The sequence below is a fragment of the Xyrauchen texanus genome, chromosome 10 (genome assembly GCF_025860055.1).
Source record: "Xyrauchen texanus isolate HMW12.3.18 chromosome 10, RBS_HiC_50CHRs, whole genome shotgun sequence".
Taxonomy (NCBI): Eukaryota; Metazoa; Chordata; class Actinopteri; order Cypriniformes; family Catostomidae; genus Xyrauchen; species Xyrauchen texanus.
Genome location: NC_068285.1, coordinates 23,856,910 through 23,866,446, shown reverse-complemented (window position 1 = coordinate 23,866,446; position 9,537 = coordinate 23,856,910). Strand labels below are relative to the sequence as shown.

General features: G+C 36.6%; 1 protein-coding gene across 2 annotated transcripts in view; it reads left to right on the top strand.

The window, feature by feature from the left end:
• The first annotated feature begins 165 nt into the window (after positions 1-165).
• LOC127650509 (pumilio homolog 1-like) overlaps positions 166-9,537 on the top strand; it is a 35,068-nt gene continuing 25,696 nt past the window's right edge. For both annotated transcript variants that reach the window (XM_052135965.1, XM_052135964.1), the window contains exon 1: positions 166-269. The gene's annotated coding sequence lies outside the window, so the exon portion shown is untranslated. The remainder of the gene's footprint in view (positions 270-9,537) is intronic.

Below are 9,537 nucleotides of genomic sequence, written 5' to 3'. Positions count from 1 at the left end.
AGTACTTTGTTATTAGTCAAAAGTACACCACTGCTGGCATGCAGTCATTCAGAGCGCATGTAAACATGTACATTCATTGCTGTATGAGTCTCGAGCACAACAAAGGACGACACTCCCCTATTGGCGCAATGAACCGCACGCGCTCCTTCTGATTCTACCCATGATGCCCCGCTCGCGCGTCTGGATTGAGCCGCCATGTTGTCGGTGTGAAAGCTTGGGAGCAGCTGCGAACCGGGGCTGAAATCCATCAGCATCCGCATCCTCCACCTGTGAGTAACCCTCCGCTATGAAACCGAGTACATGCCCGGAACCGGTTTAGCTCACCGTGTGGTTATATTTTGGCGTCGTGTGGCGTAACGAGTGATTTTGAGGGCATTATTGGCAGGCAGTGGCTTCCCCCTCCTCTCCCCGGGTCTTCCTACTGTTGAAGTGGTCTTCCTGTCCAGAAGGCTCGGGCCTTTTGTTAACGGGAGGAGGACCTGTAGAATAGCGCAGAGCCGGCTCGTGAACACACAGGTACCGTTTTTAACGTGCACTCGCCAGTCCGGGATGTGCATTGCACATGCTCGTTATTGTTTAGTTTCATTATTAATCGGGATATTTTAGCGACTAGGCCGTGTAACGGTAATACGAGTTCATTAAAACGTTTGATCAAAGCGTTGGCATACAACTCCACCCCTCATCGATTCCCATAGCCCTAATTAATACGTGACAACTCAGAAGAACGGCTCTGTTTCACAGCAGTCTGATGTCACCGGGTTCATTTACGTTGCTAATGACTGTATAAACTGCTTGCCTTGTCCGTACAGTACAGGTGGTATGTTTTTCTTTTCTTTTGTTAGTCGTCGACAGTTATAGTGTTTGTGTTATCACGATGGAAACGCACGCTTCGGTCATGGTTAACCCAGTTATTGTACCTCTGTCTACTTCCGGGAGGTGTATATGCAGCCACCCAAGCTCAGGAGCGCTTCTTTCCTTGTATCTCTGGAGCTCAGACCATGTAATGGCGAACCCGATCCGGGTGCCTGACACACTTACTTTAAGTACGTTGTCTCAACCTATTGAGCTGCCTACCTGGAAAGCATGGTTGGGCATCATGCGCTAACCTTAAGCACCTGTAATGTCCAAAAAATGCTGTCTGAATCTAGCTGGGCTCATTGGGTTTGGAGACTCTGCCAATATGTCAATAACTGGGATGGGAATCAGAACATGCAAAACAAGTTGGTTGTTTGGTTCAATAGAGAGGCACAATAGGGGCAAGTGTGGTGTGTGATGGGGAGATTTGGTGATCTGTTTGATCTTGCATTTGGGGGATTTCTGTAGTTTCAGTGGTGGAATTTTATTTATTTTCCACCACATAACACGCGTGGGTTTCTAGAATGTGTTGTTTGTATGTTACGGTGCTGTGAAGCCTAGTCAATCATGTTAGTGGAATAGTTCACCCAAAATTTTAATTCTCTCATTACTTACTCACCCTCATGATATCCCAGGTGTGTATGACTTCTGCTGAACACATTTGAAGAAAAATATCTCTGCTCAGTAGGTCCTTAAAATGCAACTGGATGGTGATCAGACATTTGAAGTTCCAAAAATCACACACAGTCAGCATAAACGTCATCCAAACATCTCCAGCGGTTAAATTAATGTCTTCTAAAGCAGCACGATCATGTTTGGTGTGAAAAAGATCAATATTTAAGAACTTAACTATAAATAATTTCTTCCGGTAAACTTCACGTGAGCTCTTAAGTTGGGGCTTGGCGATATGTCTTAAATTATATCACAATATTTTCAGCCTATTGACTATATTCATTATATATCTAGATAATGATGTATTTGCTCTAAGGGTACGTTTACAAGATGATGAACTAAAAACAGAAAGGTTTTTCGCAAAAACAACTAAAACGCTGTATTATGCATCCCAGGCCAGTAGTTGGCAATGTACGCGCCTGTGCACATAAGCATTCTTCCACAGAGCGGTGAATACAAACAATTAAGATGGCGAAAGCATCTATCAATTTTGTCTGGATGGACGATGAGTTTGCTAATGACCCTGCAAGTGACCCTGGACTATAAAGCACGGCACCTTTTTAAGGACTCTAACTTGTGATCTCATTTTGGTCTGTTTGCCCTGGAGGTAAGGACAAAGTTCTCGAGGTTCATGCCTATAGAGACTGAACACGTAATATGCGTGTGCATGACGTCATCTTTTCCACAAATTTGCATTTTTGTATGTTTGAGATGATAACAACATAGTTTTCAAAAACCAGCACTTTGAAGCCCGTATTTAAAAGTTTGCATTTTCATGCCCCAAAATGCTGTTGTCATGTAAACGAATAGCCAAAACGCATACGTTTTCCATTTTCAGTTGAAAACATTGCTCAAAATTATTATTTTTTTTTTTATCTGAGGACCCATAATTTCATCCAAACAGCCATTGTAGCTAAATATTTTAAAGACATAATAAAAATCTTTTTAAAAATTTAGTTTATTAAATAGAAGTTTTATTTATATGCTCAAGGGTGCTTTACAATAAGTACATTTCAGAAATATATTTCATAACATTATAAGTTATACAATATACATATAAAAAAAAAAAGTTACTGAAAGTGTACTGCAAATATTTTTTTTTTCAGTTGGGTCTTGAAAGTTACACACAAGTGAGAATGAAATTCAGTCATTTTCATTGATCTGCACTTTATGTTTATATTTCATGATGCATAGTAGCTCAATAAAAAGCATTATTTACCTTCAAATGTTTTTACTAATACATTTTTGTGAAAGAACAAGGTGTGCAAAGCTTCTTCAATGACTTATATTTGAAACCCCAGTTGAACACTGCATAATACTAAATCATAACTGTGGGACACTTCAGGTTTATTATTATAATATAATGCTGAATTATCATTATTATTCTGGTTATTATATTTGTGTTATACAAAAGTTATATATTTCTGTCCTGTTTACTTCACCTCCACCTGGAGCTTTTATTGTGACACAGAAAGGGCATTAGGGCAATGTGTATTTGATCATTTACCATGCATTTCCTGTATCGCTGTTATCTCCTTTTCTGTTATTCTGTGCCACGTTTGTAGATTTGTATAGTAAATTCTAGCGGTTACTAATGTTTGGAATTGCACAAATGCTTGAACCTGCATTTCTTTGATTTCACAATGCACCTGAAAAGCACTGCCATGTGCATGCACACAGATCAGATTTGGATTACTTGTGCAGCCCTAATGGATCATGAAATTAGTCTACTAATGCACTCTTTATGAAACTGAATGACCAGATGAAAGCACATTCGAATTATAGCGATATTCTCAATATTGGTCGATTTTACATCGCCAGCAAAATTATAAATTATTTTGTTAATATTCTATACATCGCCCAGACATACTCTGAGTTCACGTGGTCTCTCGTGTGACATATTCGTGTTGGCATGTTACTGATGTAATCGCATGTTTTTCTCTCGGTTGAGACATCCAGGATAAGCATACAAACGGACCATTGTGAGTAAACAAACAGATCCAAATACAGATCTAAACCAAAACCAACAAAGTTTCAGGACAGCATTCCTTCTACTCCATTAAAAACGCGCTGCTCTTCCTGGTGTGTCGCACGTGTCAATGTGATTGCGTGTTGACCAGAATAGATTGTTTATTGTAAAAAAAAAAAAAATCTAGAATATTTATATTTTTCACACTAAAAGCGATCGTGTTGCTTTAGAAGGCATTCATTTAACCGTGGATGGTGTGTATGCAGACTATCTGTTCTTTTTGGCGCTTCAAAATTCTGATCACCATCCACTTACATAAGTTTCCATCTAAATTGCGATTTAATAAAATAAATAATTATGCAAAAAATTTAATAAATCTTCGTTTCTATCCCATGTTCAAAAGAACAAAATCATCACGTCTGGGGAAACCGTAGCCACTGTGTCTTTTTATTAATAAAATACTCGTGGTTTAGAGCACACAGACAAAACACTGTAAAATGTGTCATGTCTGTGAGCGACAGCGCGTCACAGATCTTTGAATGCTGTGTGTGTGGATTTCTCCATCCTTATGACTTTACCGTGTGGATCTATAATATATTTTTCAAAATTGGCAACAAACCTGCGCTTTGGCACAGTTTACGTTTGTATTCGACTTATTTGCTCTGTAAGCTCTTTGCAGGATTTGGATTTTCAGGACACCGTTGTTTCAGGATGAACAGAGCAACATTTCAGATGTGATGATTGGTCTGCTGGTTAGTCCAGTTATGAACGAGTTATTCAGTCACATGACATTTTTGATGTGCATCTTGTAGGCCTATTCCTTATAAATTCAGTGTGAGTTTATTCTGTAAATGTGTTTCCATCATATTTTATGCAAATTTATTCTCATTGAATAAAAAATGTATCCACCTCCAAACAAAATTTTATTAGCATCTTGGTGTTTCCTTCCAGAAGTTTTTTTGCAATATCCCAAACTGTGCATAGAAATACGTGGATGGAAACCCAGCTTGTGTCTTCATTTCTGAAATGTGCACACACAATATCAGAGCCATGAATCTGTTATGTAATACTTGCTACTGAAAGGCTTCATACTACCAGCTCATATAAATGAACATAGAATCTCATTTGATTCAATGTCACAACTTCAGTTACTTATCTGCTGGTTTATGGATGGCATATCATGTTAGAGGAGTGTGCTATGAGTTTTATGATAATAAGTGTTACTTGGTTGATCATGGTTACCTCTGTCCTCCTAAAACAGTATGAGGCATCACCCAGTTTGCTCTTTGGTTTGTTACTCGGGGCATTACGTCAATACTTGTGTAGGTGTATAATTAAGCTATACTGCAATTACAGTGTAATTCCCTTGATGTTCCAAGGTACAAGTCAGAAAATGGCAGTTTATGTTTAAAATGTATAAGGTAACATGTAGGGAAAGAGCAAAATTGGGGGTTGATTCATATGTGTGAAGTGAATGTTGCATGATGTCTGAAATTAGAGATGTATTTTTTTTTATAAGTGAAGTGATGCCTGTGTCATTCAAAGTTGGTCTTGGTGAACATTTATAGCATTATTATTAGACTCTCATATAAAGTCTTATAATGCTGTATTATTAGACTTTGTTGTTGTCATTCATAATATTTAATATGATTTTAATTCATATTTAATACCAGTAATATTTAATGATATGATTGTATGGTGCAAGGGAAACTGTGTGCACATTCTAAAATGGGAGCTGATTGGAATAGTCTGGAATATGTCACTATTCATAGTTATGCATCAACATTGGGTATTTATCAGTTTGTCCTTGTTATTTAAAAAATCTACCCATTTGGGGGCCTGGGTAGCTCAGTTTGAATCCAGGGTGTGCTGAGTGACTCAAGCCAGGTCTCCTAAGCAACCAAATTGGCCCAGTTGCTAGGGAGGGTAGAGTCACATGGGGTAGCCTCCTCGTGGTCGCTATAAAGTTGTTCTCGCTCTCGGTGGGGTACGTGGAATCCACGGAGAGTAGCGTGAAACCTCCACATGCGCTATGTCTCCGCTGTAATGCACTCTACAAGTCACATAATAAGATGTGTGAATTGACATTCTCAGACGCAGAGGCAACAGCGATTTTTATTTAATTTTTTATCCCTTTTTCTCCACAATTTGGAATACACCAATTTCGTGGTTTTGCAGTTGGTAATATTTTGGTGCTTGTGGTGGTGTGACTACAATATATCGCTTTTTAAACCTAAAGGTCAGTGGATTTTTAGAATTCAAGGCAAGAACAAAGTTTTTTTTAACGTATAAATATTTACTCTGTAAATCCAAAATGTTCCTATTGGTCTAATTTAGACTGTTGTTTAACAATATTGTTAAACAAGAATGTTTATAGTTTGATAGTTAATTGCTTAATTGAGCATTTCCGCAAGGCAAGTAAAATTGGCCTTTTTGTGTAGGTAAACAATAGAGCCTATATTTTTACTGCTGTAATTAAGGGGGAAATATCCAAATGTTGAATGATTGCTCAAAAGCGGTGGGGTGTTATACCAATTTATTGTTGGCTGACATAACAGCATGAGAAGTGGATAAAACAAGTGAAACTGCCACAAGGAAATTGAGCTTGTTGTTGCATCTTTTGATAGTAATGTTATCCACAAAAACAGCTGTTCTGTTATGCAGGAGTGAGAATAATTATTCAAATTTTTATATTTAGGAGTTGCAGTTTTAAATATTTTCAATACTTAAGTCTGGGTAATTCAATAGGCACATTGTCAAAAACAAGCAAATATATATGTGGGGAGTGAAAACTGGACCCAAGTCTTTTTCCTCTGGAGTGAAATGGCTCCAACACAAAAAACCGGGTGTGTCGGTTATATGTGTGACTTGTCAGCAATCTAGCTATGTGATATTAACTTGGTACTGTTTTGAAATAATCTTTTATATATTGCATTAATTTTAAAGTAGTTAAAGTATTATATTGTAATACATGGGATTTTATCAATCCATTTGTTTAATTTTGTTATATTTAGATATTGCTTAGATTAAGAATTATTGATTAGATATTTCTTATAATTTGACTAAGACTAATTTGTGTCATCTCTTTCAAAATGCATGGTTGGTACCAAGAATGTTGTTGAATCTGCTCAGTTGTCCTGTGACATTTTCCACCAGGATTTTACTCTGTTTAGTGAACTTTAGATTTAATGATTTCAAAAGCAAAACATTTATGCTAAATAATTCATTGTTAATATTTGGTGTCCCAGCATCATTTCAGTATTGTGATGAAAGTACTAAAATACTCCCTACTTCTGGCACATTTTGCCATGTGACATCAGTCTAATTATAAAATCTCAAATCAGAGGTGAATTGGATGAAATATTAAGTTCAATGCAAAAAGAGAATTAACAGACAAGTTTATAAGAAAAGTTTGTTCTTGTAAATTGTTCTTGGGAAAATCCCTTGTCTTTCCCATTATGTCAAACTCATTGTGTGAATATGATATCAGATTAAAATTAGTAGATATGAATGAAATGACTCATTTTGACAGGCTTGCTCTGCTAGAACATCAACCTCTGGTTTCCCCTTTAGCCTTAGCAAGTGTGTGCAATGTTGTAATGAGTACTTTCAGTCCAGTGTCAACTGACTCAAATACTGATAGATTGAAGTGACCTTTTTCTAGCCCAGGACATGTATTGGCATTTAATGCTACATACGTATTCTCTTGTAAAGGCATTATATTTTCTTGGGTCAGGTACTCTTTGTTGTTATATTTAACTTTTTAATGTTTACCAGTATATGTTTGTTTAATTTTCAGAAGAACCTGTACAGAAGAAATTGTATTTAATTGGCTTTTTATTTTGTTGAATCTGTACTTTTAAAAAAAATTGTTTTTATATATTCTGGATACGAAATTTGCGTCACGCAAATTGTGTGTGGAGTGATCACCAAGGGTTCCCTTGGGATTTAAGGTCCGAGTATACTTGGGTTGTCTGCATGGCCGATGGCTAATGGATAATTAAATCGCAGCATTTGCGCTTTAAAAATCATGTAGAGGATTGATTATCCAGAGAGGTTAAACTTCCATCAAAAATACATCAAAATAAAAGCACGGTTCATAGTAAAAGCTAAATGCCTGAAATTGAAGAAATGGCAAAATAATATATTATAACTGTAGGCTATAGTAAAATGTAATCATCACTGTAGAAATTATAATAATAATTATTATTATTATTATAATAATTAATGACTAATGATTGTAATTATTAAAAACAATTAAGCAGTATATCACAAGCAAGAGTGCTTTGTACTGAATAAATGTTTGTTTAAAAATGCAATGGTATGTTGACAAGTAATTGTTCTATTTTTTACTTGTTAAAAGTTTAAGGACCATTTTGACAATTCAATTAAACTTTAAAACATGGAATTCTGGAAAAATAATAATTAAAAAAAGGCCTGCTTTAAAAACAAACATGTGTTCTAAACACTTGAAGGAAACGTTAGGGCTGCCCCCGACCCAAGATTTTCCTAGTTGACTAGTCGACTAATTGAATTGCTTATATGTTGGGCATCAGAAAATGGTTTGACTTCCAGGGCTTAGAAATAATGTTATAAGTAACATTGTAACACTGTTCTGCGTTACAGAGAAATATTAAACCGTAATGAGTCTTTAAAATATTATTTTTACAAGTGCACGCACAAAGCGAGCGACAACGGCAAAAGCGGTAATGATTCTGAATGTGTTGGAAAAACAGTAAGGAGACTGTTTGAACATTTTGTTAATTTATAGAGATGCACTTAAGGGTTGTGCCCTTAAAATTATTATTAATATTAGACTATTATTTTTATAAAATGTATATTACATTAATTTGCCCATAGACACACAGAGAAGCGCATGAAGAAACTCTTTATTATATTATTAAGAACAAATGACAGAAAGGCCGAAACTCTTTGTTTCTGCCTTCTGGGTTTTCCTGCTGTTTTTTTATTTAAAAATAAATAAATAAATAATATTCAAGATTACAGCGCAGAACGATCAGAGCTGTTGTCCACATCACTGTTGTTCTGTCGCGCTCTTCACTAGAGACGATGAGAGGGCGGAACCGTTGTCATGAAGTCTTGCGTTGCTGATGGAATCAATCCGGTGTCCGACGTAGCCTAATTGTTAGCAAGGCAGCTAGCATTAGCAAGTTCATAAAGTCTGACCCTATGTTACCACTGGCGCGTTGTTAGTGATGCTGAGAGCGTTTTCAATTCATTCCTTTGAAAGCCGAGCATCATGCTCGCAAAGTGGATCATAGGATTGGCAGCGATGCAGAGCAAGCTCTCTCCTAGCACTATGAGTGCCTTTGAGCGGATTTCGTCCACCCCAGTGGAAACGCAGCCTGAGAAAGCCAAACTGCTTGTGTTTTAGCGACGCGCAGTAAATTCTTATTGTGGATTTTCTTTATCGTTTTTATCGACCAGCCCTAATTTAATAAAATAAAATTTTGGGTAATGCATTGTTTATACAGTGAACAAAACAATTTTGAAATTGTCATGTAGAAGTGCTAGATGTAATTGATGGTAAACAACAGGAGCTGAAGATAGAAACAACAGAACAGCAGTGGGTGTGCAAGTCAAGAAAACGTGTGTGAGGAGGTCAGGAGATACCTGCATTTGTATAACTCAAGTGTGAAGGACAATTAAGACACATTTATAGGTCTAAACTCCTGCAGAGAAATAGTCCAGTATCTCATAGCAGACATGGCATGAATGCAGTAACTGTCTGTGTATGCGCACAGTGTGTGTATTTGAAGTGTATTTTGAAAGGCTAGCGTTTAAATTAGCAGGAATAACATTCAGAGTTGAAGGTGTTAAGAGGAGGTACGTCCATACATTTTTGACTGGAGTGTGTGGTCAGAGAATAGCCTGAAAATTCTGATGTGGATATCTTTTATTAATTAATGAATGCAAAAAAATATATATTTTATTTACAACTAATGAATTTTTCATGACAATAAACAGAAAATGCAACGTAAAAATGTGCACACAGCATGTGCATCAAATTATCCAATATT